Source organism: Triturus cristatus, chromosome 3_1 (assembly GCF_964204655.1).
Source record: "Triturus cristatus chromosome 3_1, aTriCri1.1, whole genome shotgun sequence".
NCBI classification, from domain to species: Eukaryota; Metazoa; Chordata; class Amphibia; order Caudata; family Salamandridae; genus Triturus; species Triturus cristatus.
Genome location: NC_140583.1, coordinates 970432684 through 970447004, shown reverse-complemented (window position 1 = coordinate 970447004; position 14321 = coordinate 970432684). Strand labels below are relative to the sequence as shown.

Below are 14321 nucleotides of genomic sequence, written 5' to 3'. Positions count from 1 at the left end.
CAACAGCACAGAAGCAGCAGGCAATCAGGCCGACCTCAAGAATGCAACCCACCAGGGCATGCTAGTAGTGCTCTCTCAGATAGTCCAATCAATCTGGATATTTTGGAAGTAAAACCCTCACAAAACCTGTCCTTGCTCACCAAGGGTGAATGGGAAGCTATGATAGCCAGGTATGGCAGTGACCAGGAGAAGTACTTAACCCTCGCCCCCCAGAAGAGGTGCACGGTCCTGCACATATTAGCCAAACTAACAAGCAAAACCACTCTACAGATGGATGGGCAACCTTGCTAAGAACATTGCAACTAACAGTGAAAACCCTAAACTATCAACCCACGAAATGGACACTCAAATCAAGTTAAATAAACACACTGGCAGTCTTTACTTCTGGGATTGATACAAGGATAGCCAGTCTCAACAGTCTCATAATCAAAGTTCAAAAAGGGGCGAAAGTCATGGCGCCGGAAGCCCTCTGCACCTGTTCGCCAATCTTAAATGGGGTCACTCCCTGTAATCTTGGGTGACATCCTTAGCAACCTCAAGAAGGCCTGGAATCCTGATATCCGGGGAAAAAACCCTACTACACACGGCCTTACGGCAGAGACATATTAAGGCGTGGGCAAAGTGGGCTCTGGCCCAGGGTCCCAGCAATTCAGGGAGGTGGGGGGGGGGGCTGATAGAGCCAGCTCTGTTCTGCAGAGTCTTGCCATGATGACCTTGAATCATTCTTAAACAGATTGTTTCAAATACCCTTTTCCTTTCATATGTTTTTAAAGTGGGTGACCTGTGAGAGTCTATTACACACATTTTGCAGAGAAATGTGGCGCTTATTTTTCATGCAACAGCAATAAAAAAAGGTTCTTTAAGATCAAAAAAGGACCTCACATATTCATATGTCACAGAGAGTATGTGCAGTAATATTAATGAGCTGCTGCTGTGTTACAAATATTAGATGTAAACACATTTAGAATATGGACCAGTGAGCCTGTGCATTATCAGTCATCTGGGAAGGAGGGCATGAAATAGCTGAAACTGGGTCATAAATTCAAAGCTGTTCCGAACAGGGGCCCCCAAAATACGTTTGGCCAAGGGCCCCCTTAATTCCTTAAGATGGCCCTGCCTTAAGGGATCCACTCAGCCCGCCCTGCAGTCAGCGCTTGAAGAAAAGAACCGTATGTCTAGAGAACACCAGGATCAAACCTTCCAGGACTCACCACCGGCCACAGCATCGCAACCCCCGCAGCAGCAACCAGGGGAACCCTAGCCAATCCCCTCCCCACAGACGGGCCACTCCTGGACCCAATCTTATTACTGGCAAGGCAAGCCTTGAACTTGAACCCGTTGCCATAAATGAACCCCCGCTTTGCCCCCTCCAGGTTTACAGAGTATGGGGCAGATTTACAAGCCCCTTACGCCGACTTTACGCCGCCGTTGCGTTACTTCTATGACACAGCGGCATTGTACACAATGCGCCACGATGCGACATATTTACAACGTGGCGCATCTAGGGAAATGCGTCACGTTGTAAAGCTCTGCGCTACATTATACCTGCGTCAGGTATGATGTATGTAGGGTGTGCGTTCCGTCGCAAGGAAGCCTCGTAAAAGTGACGCAGTGAATTCTACAAGAGTTCACGGATTCACTTTTACGACACCACTGCGTCAAAACCTTGCGCCTGCTTGAAGCAGGCGTAAGGAGTGAAGCAACACAGCAAGTATAGGCCCCCCCTGAGCATTGCTGGAGTTGCGTCATACTTGCGACACGACTCCAGCAATGCGTTGCCCTTACACTCACAAGATGCATCACATATCTGTCTATCCTTGCGCTACGGTGTGCCGCATTGGCAGGGTATGCTCAGACGTGAGTCCCTTGCTCACTTTGCCACTGGATTCAAGCAAGCCTGGCTGAAGACGGCTGAAATGCCAGAAACCGGTCCTAGGAAGCTTGTTTCCGGTCCAGGGAAGACATGGCTTGGCAGTTCGGGCTGGACTGTTCCCATGAGGCACAGGGTCAGACTGATTTGCATACGGCCATGTCTGAACTGGGGTGGCAGAGTGGGCTAAAGAACGGTGATGGATTAAACCCAGATCAGTTGACTGGGGGTGAGTGCTTGCAATGTTCAACACTCCGTCCATCATTTCCTTTGGTTTTTGCATTGTAAATGTGGCGCATCCATGGTGGCGTAAGGCTATTTTTCCGTCACGCAAATTAACTGGCGCAGCTCTGCTAATATGCAGGGATGCGCCAGTTCTTGTAAATCTGCCCCAAAGTTTGGGCCGAGCTCCTCTGCCACAGAGCAGCGGACGAGGGCGCTAAGACAGCGGGAACTCCCCTGAGACCGTTCGAAGAAGAACCAGCGACTGCGCACAGATAAACATATGTGACTGAAGCGACATGGAATCAGAGACTGCAAACACAAATGTCCGAGACAGGAGATTGCAATGTCTCCACCAGAAGCTAGAGACAGACGCCGTGTTAAGATGCAGGCGGCTGCTGGGGCATTTCGATGACTATAAGTGCATAATAAGGAAATGGAGCAGCGCTGTCACTCCTCCCCCGGGTACCAGTATGCTCAGGAGAACTGACAGTACTCTCGCATTAAAAGTATTGTCCCCCCTGCTGAGAAGCGCAGGTACTCTCCCATCCCAGCTGAACAAGTGCAGGTACCCCATCTATGTACACAGATCCGAAGCGTGAGGTACCGAGCTAGTGACCAGAGACTGCAGAGAGATGGGACAGAGGTAGGCGACGACAAGAATCGGAGAAGCCAGGCTCAGAGACCAGGACCCGAGGACAGAGCCCCGAGACTGCGGGCGCAGAAGCACGGGTCAGAAACAGACGAGGCTACGGAGACGTGGATCAGAGAATGAGACAGCAGACGGAGAAATACTTTAGAGACAGGTGAGACGCAGATCTGAAACCCCAGTGGTGGTGAGACACGGATCAGAGCCAGTAAAAATAGAGGCTTCGGTAAGAAAAAGACAACTGCACCGACAGGGATCCGAGACAGCAGAGACGGACCGAAAACTGAGGGACCGACACAAAAAAAAGAAGGCAGAAGGGGTGTGACAGCAGAGACGTGGACCAGAGACCGCTGGGACAGTGAGACGCTGCGTAGACTGAGAGGTATATCTGAGACAGGCGACGGAAGAGGCAAAGATCAGAGACCGCAGCCACTGATCAGAGACGGAGTCTGCGGTGATAAGGGGACCAGAGACTGCGGAGACAGACCGTGTTAAGTGACTGTAGAGATAAAGGCACAAATGCGGGGTGTGGAGACAGGAAATAGAGACAAAGATCAGAGACATACTCGAGACAGACAGAGGGACAGCGACAAAGATCAAAGACAGACGATTGTAGGCAAAAAATCAAAGGTTGCAGATTGACGGCCCAGAAAGAGGCTGGACACGAACACAATTACCGTATAGACTGAAGACTGCAAAGACCGTATGGCCGCTGGGACCTGAATCAGATCGTAGGTGAGTAAGGCGACAGACAGCAGATATAAACAGAAGTCACACATAGACTCACAGATAAAGAGACACGCGGCACACAGTGATGAAATGCATGAGACAGCAGACATGATAAACACGGATCAGACATACATCAGAAAAAAGCGCTTCGACGCCTCTTCAGGGGTAGTAAGCGCTACATAAATACGATTACCTACATGAATCAGAAACGGGAACACACAGCCTAGAGACCCGCAAACAAATAAAGCGGAGAGCCTTACCGGAGGATTAATGAAGCCGAGAGACTGCGAGGCTAGCTGGAGAGGGAGTGCCACCACCGACGAGGGCATGGGTGCGGCCTGGGCGGACATGGGGGTGGGGCGGCAGACTCACCTACCCAACACAGACAGATGTTTATCATCACCACCCACACACGAGGCTGCTTCTTGTAAACTCTAGCACCTTGCACGGTAGCAGTAATTCTGACAGATTCTACTTAGATCACAGGGCAGCAAAGGATGGTACAGACCAGGCCCAGCTCCAGGAATTTTTATTTGGGTGGGCGAAGGGTGCATTTGGGTGGGCCACTACGGGACTAATTTGTCGCTTCTTGTGGTAGCCTACAAGCCCTAGATCACATCATATCTACTTGCAAATAGTCACCATGACACAAAGGAACACTTCTGTGTGTATACAGAGAATGTGGAGAGTTATTTGAAAGTAAGAGCAATGTCTGGACCTAAGTGCAAACCCTCAAATTCCAACAGGCCAAGCCCGATTATCCACTTTTCTACCACCCCTCTCCTGTGCACCTTATCTTACAGCTGACCTTGGGCCCCAGCCCCATATCATCCACCATCCAGCTCCACTTTCGTTATTCCCGTAAAAAATATTAGTAAAATCACCTTCAAACCCAAAACTTTGAATATAGCAGTAATTATAATTAGCATGCACTTTAAAATATGTTCCACAGTTGCCCTAATGACCTGACTGCTAATTAAATAAAACCGAAAGGCCATGACTGGGCCGGCTTTAGCACCAGTGCAAAAGTCTTTTTTGTCACCTCCCCAATGACCTCTTTCTCCGCAGATACCATTACTACCACCCTCCAACAGTGTCCTTCATCTCTCTGTCGCCCTTCTCTCGTATGCATTTCATTTGTTGTATAGCGCTACTCATATCAGTGTAGGGTGTAACAATAATTTACACCATGCACACATTGTACAGAGACAATGAATCATACAAGTATGTAAATCAGTCTACGGGGAATGTCACTTAAGCCAATGAGGATTACAAGGTGTAGGAATCACGTCATCCATACGGGTGGGCAGTATATTTTAAGAGGTTTTAGGCTGCGGAAGTACAAACTCAGGATGTAAAACATACCCCAGTGGTTGGGGGTTGGCTTTACTAATAATAATGTATATCGGCCCAAACTCTTCTTTGCAACATTAAAATAATGAAAGTTCTAACTATGTAGTAACACAAAAAAAGTAAAGTTCTAACTATACCATTCATGTTTGTATGAAGCACTTTGATGACAGTTCATAGGTCACTGTCCTATGTTAGGATTGTAAATTCTGAACTGCAAGTAACACAAAAATCTCTGTGACAAGCAGTAACCCACTGAGCTTTCCACATAAAATACAGCTTATCTGCTTTTCAAAACTACCATCAGGCAGAGGATTGCTCTCCGGCAGGATCATTAATCACCAGTTATCTGTAGATTTTTATTGCTGTCTTGCATCCCAGGCCATGATAATGATAAAAACAATGTAAATGAAGCATACACTAAGTATATGCCTTGCTGGGCCTGTGCAGATTTTAAAAATAAAAGCAAATAGTAACACATTATCTTACCTACTCTGTTAGTCAAACTTTGTCTCACAGCCTGATCTTATAAGCAGCTGGAGGGGGTCAGGAAAGGTGAATCAAAATAAACAAATTGGCGGATAACGAGCCAGAGGTTAGCTCGGCCTGTGATGCTGCGCTAGTGCTTTGCTGCTCATTTTAAATTGCACGAATTGTTTTAAAAATTGACTTACTGTATTAGAAACTGTTTCTTCTGTGCTCGACGACTCCCTGGTCCACCGCAGCAACTCCTGTGCTGTTTGAGTGGAGGGAGAATACCGAGCTGAGGGAATCTACTCACCCTCACTACTTCCTGGTAGGGACATTCTCGGGCGGCCATCTTTGCTGGGTGACGCTCTACCTTTTCTTGTGGTTCCTCTACTTCAGCATGGAATGGCGCAGACGCGCAGCGGATAGAGAGGCAGAGGTTAGCTCGGCCTATGATGCTGCGCTAGTGCTTTGCTGCTCATTTTAAATTGCACGAATTGTTTTAAAAATTGACTTACTGTATTAGAAACTGTTTCTTCTGTGCTCGACGACTCCCCGGTCCACCGCAGCAACTCCTGTGCTGATTGAGTGGAGGGAGAATACCGAGCTGAGGGAATCTACTCACCCTCACTACTATCTGGTAGGGACATTCTCGGGCGGCCATCTTTGCTGGGTGACGCTCTAGCTTTTCTTGTGGTTCCTCTACTTCAGCACTGAATGGCGATGACGCCCAGCGGACGCGCGCAGCGGGCACGCCGCAGGCGTGCCGAAGGCACGCCTAAGGCAAGCCCGTCCGCGCCTGGTCGGGCCTAGGGGCCACAATCCCTGCTAATCCCCCCAGAAACAGCATAACCTACAACTCCCAATCTCTGCATGCGCTGAGAAGGGATACCAACCACAATTGCCTTCACTCATTGAACATTGCCGATAGGCCTTCCCATTGCCCTCACTGTAATTTTCGATTCCAACCTCACAATATTCATGCGCCTCAGGCCAATATCCCATTCAGGATGTATCTTTTAAATTGCAGATCTTTCCCGAAACACTCGGTTGAATTAGCATTATTAATAGAGGAGCTCAAGCCAGACGCCCTTTTCTTGACTGAGACATGGCTTCAGATTGAAGCTGATCCTGCTATTATCCAAACCCTTCCCCAGGGCTATTCAATACTCAGAGCTGACCGCAAGACCGGCAGAGGTGGGGGCTTAGCCATTATATCCAAAGACACCTTCAACTGTCGAACCATTATGAATGCGTTACCTGACTGTGAAAGCATGGCCTTCTCTCTGGAGTTATCATCAACGAGCACCTTCTCTGGTTTACTGCTCTATCGCCCCCCGGGACCCCTAGGGCAATTCTGCTCTAATCTCTCGACGTCAGTCGCCAACCTAGCATTGGCTCCAGCTAACTTCACAGTGCTTGGAGATCTCAATATCCATCTAGATGACCTCTCCAATCACGTAACCAATGAGCTATTGCTGAGCCTTCAAGCATTCCAACTCAGACAGAAAGGATTTGCCCCTACACATGACAAAGGTCATCTTCTTGACCATGTGTTCAGTAACCTGGACAATCTTGTCGTAGGTACCCCTACCCCACTTCCCTGGACGGATCACTTTCTGATTCCTCTTTGCTGGGAGACTTCTATTACACCCCTTACCCAGAGAGCAGTGCCGACCCTGGAAAGGAAATGGTCTAGACTTGTGTCTAACAAATGAACCATAGTTCTCGAAGACACTAGACCACTTAGTAATTCCAACCTTAATTTGGCTAGCGAGAACTTCAACACTTGGATCCAAAGCTCCCTTGGCTTAGTACTCCCTAAACAACCCACTCATAGGAAAAGCAGACTGAAAACAGCCCCATGGTTCTCTCCCAAATTGAGGGATTTAAAACAGTCATGCAGAAGATTAGAAAGAAGATGGAGACACAACTTCTCAGAGGCTAGTAAACTTGTCTACAGAGAGGGAATCAGGCTTTACAAATTAGAAATCAAACGTGCCCAAATTGCATTCTTTGCGGAGAAAATAGGCATTGCTGCTAATTCTCCCAAAGAGATTTTTCGTATAGCCAAATCACTCACCACCTTACCTCAGAAACTTCCCACAACTGATGGAGCACTTATTCGCTGCAATAAATTGGCAGCCTTTTTTCACCAAAAAATCCAAAAGATTTACTTGTCCTTTCCAACCACACTGACAAAACCCATGGCAACCAGAACAAGAGGCCCTCATTCCAACTCTCAATGCTCGTTAGAGCGATTTCCCCTCTTGGATGTGGAATCACTGGATCTGATCACTTCCAGGGTAACATCAGGCTCTCCTTCTGATCCTGCCCCACCGCAATCTCTTACCCTAGTCATCAACCCCATTCGCCCAGTAATCCTTGATATTTTGAACTCTTCCATCATCACTGGTATGGTACCCCCCACATGGAAATGTGCAATGGTCAGGGCCCTACTGAAGAAACCTAACCTAGACCAATCTAATCTGGCCAACTATCGTCCAATCTCCCTTCTTCCCTGGCTGAGCAAGCTGATTGAGAAACACATTAACTCCACACTTGTTGATTATTTGGAATCCAATAATCTGCTACATGACTCTCAAACAGGTTTTCGTCCCCAGCTTGGGACAGAGACTGCTTTATTAGCAGTAACAGAGGAGGCTAGGAGGTTACTGGACCAGGGAGGCACAGCGGCAATCGTCCTTTTGGACCTCAGTGCTGCTTTTGATACTGTCAACCATAACATCCTGTCCCATCGTCTTAAAAACGTGGGAGTGACAGGCACGGCACTAACCTGGTTCCACTCCTTCCTCAGCAATCGCTTCTTCCAAATCTTTGAAGGAGAAGTGGTTTCCACCCGGTTGCCTCTGAGCTGTGGGGTTCCTCCGGGCTCTGCTCTGAGTCCTACGCTATTCAATATCTACCCGAGTCCCCTGGCGGAGATTGTCCACCCATTCGGCCTTAAGATCTTCACCTATGCAGAGGACACTCAGCTAGTAGTGTCATTAAACAATCCTGAGGGGTCGTCTAGCACCCTAGGTCCCTGCCTAGAGGCAGTAGCCGAGTGGATGGAACTCTCGTGCCTTAAGCTCAACGGGGACAAAACCGAGATTATGTTCCTGGGCAACCCTCATTTGTCCACTCCCTCTATATTTACTCCTTCATGGCCAGTTTGTCTTGGCCCGGCCCCAGTTCCTAAGGCACAGATCAAGAGCCTTGGCGTGTGGCTGGATAGTTCCCTTGACTTTAACCATCAGGCCACTAAGCTCTCAGCCACTTGTTATAGCCTTATGAGAATGCTACGAAAAATCATTCCCCTATTGCCCTTTCAGGCAAGAAGGATAATGGTACAGGCCCTCATACTTTCCCGCCTTGATTACGGGAATGCTCTATACTTGGGAGCTCCCCAATTCACTATCCACAAATTGCAAACAATTCAGAATTGTGCTGCCCGTCAACTTCTCCAAGTGCCCCGATGGCAATCTGCCAAGCCAGCCCTCAGGAACCTCCATTGGCTCCCAGTTTCAGCCAGGATACAGTTCAAAACTATGTGCCTGGCCCATAGAGACATGTGGAAAACTGGCCCGGTCATTACTCATTCCCTTGTCACTTCTTATCAACCCTCTAGAAATCTTCGGTCCAGCTCCTCCTTCTTGGCCACTCCAAAGCTAATACGGAAATCAAGATGGGGTGGACCCTCCTTCTCGTTTAATGCCACAAAACTCTGGCACACGCTTCCTGACACTTTACGGAAGGAAAAAAATCTGGTGGCCTTCTGTAAACTCCTAAAAACTCACCTCTTCAAAACATCGCTCTAACCGACTTTGCTGACCTGCCTTGTCCGTTCTACAGCGCTGGGAGGCCTCAGGGTAGCCATGCGCTATATAAATTCAATTTCATTCATTCATTCATTTTCTTACATGCTGAAATAATCCAGGCAGCAGGGTGTTAGGCAAAAGTTACTCAGTGCCAAATAAAGAATGTGTCCCCTTCTCCATGCCCCTATTGTACTTGCACCACAAACCACCTCTCTAAAAGGAGTTGGGTGATTGGGGATGGCTGTGAGAAAGAGCCAAAGCCCAATCACGGATCTCCCAGAATTGGAAGAAAAACAACGTTCGGAGGAATGTTTTAAATTATACTGCCCATTTTCTACTGGCCTTCAAGTCCTCACTGCGAGGGCCAAGGCTCATGTTTGGGTGGGCCAGCCTCCTGTTTGGGTGGGCCTGGCCCACTCGGCCCCCCTGCTAGAACCGGGCCTGGTACAGACCAACAATCACCCAACGCACAGAAAGGTGCCCTGCGCGGCACTAAGAGAACACTACCAGGCCCTGACGTTTGTCTGGGCTGGCCTCACACAGGGAGCTCCCAGATATGCAGATAGCTCGGAGGGGAACGCTCTGTAAGGCTGCCCGGGGGGGGGTTGCGCAGCGGCCCGCCCCTTGAGGGCGGCCGCCTTAGTGCCACAGGAAGGCACAGGGGTGGGAGGTCGTGTCCCTGGGCTTGACCTAGGGAGACCCCAGTCAGGTAGCTGCTTCCGGCGGGGAGGAGCCAAGGGGGGGGGTACATATTCGGTCCCCGCCCCCTCCTCGCCCTCTTGTCCGCTCGTTTGCCTTGCCGGTCGTCCGAGTCCCTCGCCGCCGTCTGCGTTGGGGACAGCGAGGTTAGTGTGAATTGTATCGCGCCAAGCGCCTGGATGACGTACTCCGGCGCTGCGCTGTGGCACCGGGTTGCACGAGTGGATGTGGCACTTCAGCTTGGCCTGCCGACTTCGGTGCGGGGACCAGTGTTAGCACATCGGTGAGTCTGTTGCGACTAGTGTAGCACCCCCTACAAATGAATTTGTCTCGCGCTGCTCGGGTCATAATGCGAATGGGGGTAGCTCAGTTGGTAGAGCTCTTCGATTGCGTGTGGAAGGCCCCGGCAGGGCCAGATTTAAGGCATCGCAGCGAGTCCTGGCTTCTTGGGGGCTCCGAGTTTGTAAGTTAGTATTCCTTTTGAAGCACCGGATGCTGCGTTTCTTTCTTTCCGCGGCAATTAGCAAGCCTCACATAATTGTCAAGATTACTGGTGTGATTAATTATCTTCCTGGAGAGCGAGCAGGATTTTGGATAGTTGGGGGGTTTGACTTCTGTGAAGTTCGGGCAGAGGGTTAATACGCCTACTGCAAAGAACGTGTGCCAAGTATATAACAGAGTGCGTATGATGTAAATAGGTCAGCTGGTTACTATTTGCAAAGGAGGCCTCTTTTTGTTACTCGCAATTTATATTAGTCCTAATACTCAACAGTGAGCTACACACGTTCGTATAGAACTGCAGATACACCGCAAGCGTACATTATTTGAACATTGATTAAGGTTGCAAATGGGTGCGCCCATTTTAAAAAAGGTGGCCCTCCCCCCCCCCCCCCCCCCCCCCACGCCAAGATGCGGCGATGGCGCAGGATTGTCAAGGGCTCTGAGCGCTGGAGGGGGAGTGTGAGTGTAGGCCCATTGAGCGCGGGTGCTACATCGGTGCAGGTTCGAGTGCTTTTGTTGTAGGCCCCTTGCGTAGTTAGCAGTGGCACCATTGGGAATAACCCGCGCTGCCCTGACGCCGTTGCTAGCAGCGGCTGTGTCTGCGCAAACATGCCTGTGAGTAACCGCGTGAGCCGGGATCTTACTGAGATGGCGCCAGAAGGGCTCCTGGGCCTTGCACTTTTATGGAAGTGACCGGGGGTCAAGTTTGAGAGTGGAAGAAGCGTTCGGAGGACTATAGGAGAGAAGGGGCAGGACTGCGGCAGTCAATGAGTAGGCCTCTATCCGCCCTGTGTTCTTTAGTTCATCTCTGGGGTGTCATTATCCTTAACGATCCGCACCGGGCTGTCCAGCAGACTGCTTTTCTTGCTGGTCTGTTTTAGATCCGGGTAGTGTGCACGGCTGTTGCAAGCTCATGTGATGGACTCCGATGTCCATCGTAGGTAGTGTTTATGAACAAGAGCGTTCACTAGTCTTGTAGAAGTGTGCCATATTGACATCGTCCCTATATCTTAAGGTGGAATATGCATGTGTCCTACATATTCGGGGGCTCTACAAATTGGTTTGCACACGGCAGGCGGAGAATGACACAGGGCCGCCCTTATAATTGTAATTGTTTGGAACGCGATAGCGTGTGGATGTTGTCACAATCCTTATGTGAATCTCCTGAAATTAGTTATTTAGGCATATTGTTTTGAGGTGGGGCGGCCTGTTGCGCACGTGGAGCGTGGTCTCTGGGTGGCGGGCCGTGAGCAGCGCTGGCGGTCCCACACATCCGGGTGCCAGGGCCCTCCCGCGCGGGGGTGGTAGTGGATAACGACCTGAACGCGGGTCACCACCCGGGGGGGGGGGGGGCGGCCCCCGAGGCAGGGCTCTGCTGGGTTAGCGTGGGGCTCCACTCGCACTCCACTTTTGGTTCGTATTCAGACAATCCATGCCTACCACTTACGCTGGGGTGAGTCACATTGTATGGGGCCGGCTAGTAGTGGAGGACTTTTTGTTCCTCAGCCTATACAAGGCTAGAGTTGTAAATGCTCAAAAAACCCATAAGAAAAAGAAGACCTCTGATGTAATATACAAGATTATTCCGTATCGAAGCCCCTTTTTTGTACAGGAGGGCGTGGTGCCCCTGAAATGTGCCCTCTCGAATGATGTCTCGTCTGCACTGGAGTATGGTTAATAGTATAATTCCCTGTGTTATTAAGGTTATTGGTCCAAGTGAAACCATATTGCTAAGCCGGAGGTTAGGAGAAGGGCTGCATTGGCTCCTGTGAGGGGTCAAGGGCTGGGGTCTACTATATGATAGGCGTGTGCTTGGTGTGCCATTAGACGTTTTCTTGTAAATAGAGGCTTAATAGAAGGACGAAGACGTAAGCCTGGATTATGGCCACTGCAATTTCTAGGAGTGTTAGCAAGAACAGGACAATTATTGTAATACAGAGATGGCTGGCATTAGGAGCATCGGGGCCAAAACGGCTGTGGAGATTAAGTGAATAAGCAATTGGCCTGCTGTTAGGTAGGGCGGTGCACCGGGGCCCAGCGCACCAAGTGCTTGTCTTGGGGGGTGCCGGGTTTGGAAGTTTATTTCGCTTCTTGAAGCACCGGATGCTCCGTTCACCCCCGCGGCGATTCCAGGCCTCACATAAATATCAGGACAAGGCGTGTGATTCTTTCTTCCTGGAGAGCGAGCAGGATTTGTATAGTTGAGGTTGACTTCGGTGAAGTTCGTGCAGAGGGTTAATTTGCCTGCTGCATAGAACGTGTGCCAAGTAGATTACAGAGTGCGTATGATGTAAATAGGTCAGCAGGTCACTGTTTTCAAAAGAGGCATCCTTTGGTTATTTGCAAAGCATACATTATTAGAACATTGATTATTGTGGCAAAACAGGTAATTGGGCCAGAACGCGACTCTGAGCATGTGATTTTCTGCACTAAACATCCTTTAACTATATTGCCTACCAGTAGGGATGACATGAGACTCATACACCTTGAGTCCTTTGGCTTAGGTAACATTTGTGATACACCGATTCACACGCATATGAATTATTGGCTCTGCGTAATGTGTGTGCGATGCAAAGTGTTCGGACACTCTACAAGGGTAGGAGTGTCGCTATATACTAATTCAATGCAGCTGAGTGTGGTTAGGGAGACGTGGTCACTGTTAAAGGGGGCTAGTGAGAGAATGCGTGGTGAAGGTGGCGTTGGGGGTGCCAACAAACATGGTTGCACAAGGCGCCACCAACACCTAGGCCGGTCCCGGGTTTTACCCCCGGCACCTCCAGTTCTATCCGGTTGAGGGGGGGACCTCGCCTGGCTTGGGCGCCCCTCCTGTCCGCGTGCCTTGCAGTCCAGGTGCCGGGGCTCGCCATGAGCGCATTTCATCCATATATCCAGCAGCTTTGTGTGCGTGGATGCGTGCACCAGTTATGGATAATTTTAATCAGTCTAAGCAGCCTGGGCTGTGGAAACGTGCTAGCGCTGGACGCGGGTTTCTGAGCAGCGGCCCGTGCACAGGCACACATTCATTTACAAATTAAAAACTGGTGAATAGCGAAAACAGTCCAGGAGCTTGGCTTTTGTCTGGTCTCAGCGCGGTTTCTCCTGCGGTCGGGACTATGCAGTGATAAAGTGTAGTTTGGTAGACTGTTGTAATAGAGATGCAACTTCTAAGTGACTGATTAGGATTTACAGTCTCATATGTATGGCTAGGGGTATCATGTTTGGTATGTGCAGCAATATTAGGCAGGGGCCTGCATCTTAAGCAACAGTCAGCGCTCTAAGCTAACGTTGCAACTTTATTCACTAGCCCAGTTGCTGCTGATTTCTTAGGCAACTAACTACCAGTGACTAAGCCTACACCCCTGACGTGCCGGGGATGTCTTGCTGGATCTTATATCGGCATGCAATGACAGAAACAGCAAATCACCAGTCGAGAGGGGCGTCACCTAGGCACAGAATAGCTTCCTCAAGCACAGGGGGACCCGGGTGCAGGTACTCAGGGTGTCACCAGGGACAGGTTTACATGATGTTTTATGGTTGCAGCGACACAAGAGGGGACTCCGGGTGCATCACTCGGGTGTGGTCACGGGGTGCAAGCACGCACAAGTTGCCTCGGCCTGCAATGCACGCTTCCGGGGTGAGGACCGGATTTGCCCTGGGGGAGGCCTTGGGTGTTCAGCACAGCTACCGACTCGGTTGGCTACACTAGTCATTAATTTGTGTTCCCGATTTCCCTTATATTGAGCATGGGGAGCGGGTGCAACATGCTCCTGTCTGGCTATGTTTCGCGGTCTTGGAACGATTTGAGGTGTGGTGTCCTCCGGGCTGCCGCATGCGTGTCTCCTCGCAGTCGGCGGTCAAAGCGACATTAGATATGGTGTTGATGTTTTCTGTCATCTTGCGGCCTATCTCAGACTATGCGTGGGGGCGTGCGTTTCATATATGTGCAGGGTCATCCGCGGGGGTAGAGCTTTAGGCGCTGGTTGTCTTTCCATCGGGTCGGTTTGATGCGGGT

General features: G+C 49.9%; 1 protein-coding gene across 3 annotated transcripts in view; it reads right to left on the bottom strand.

The window, feature by feature from the left end:
- Nucleotides 1–14321, bottom strand: part of SYTL1 (synaptotagmin like 1) — a 329086-nt gene that overhangs the window by 187824 nt on the left and 126941 nt on the right. The window contains exon 1 of one of the 3 annotated variants that reach the window (XM_085645623.1): nucleotides 3731–3779. The exons of the other annotated variants lie outside the window; for them this stretch is intronic. The gene's annotated coding sequence lies outside the window, so the exon portion shown is untranslated. Of the gene's footprint in view, nucleotides 1–3730; nucleotides 3780–14321 lie in introns of those variants that run through there. 3 annotated transcript variants of the gene reach the window in all.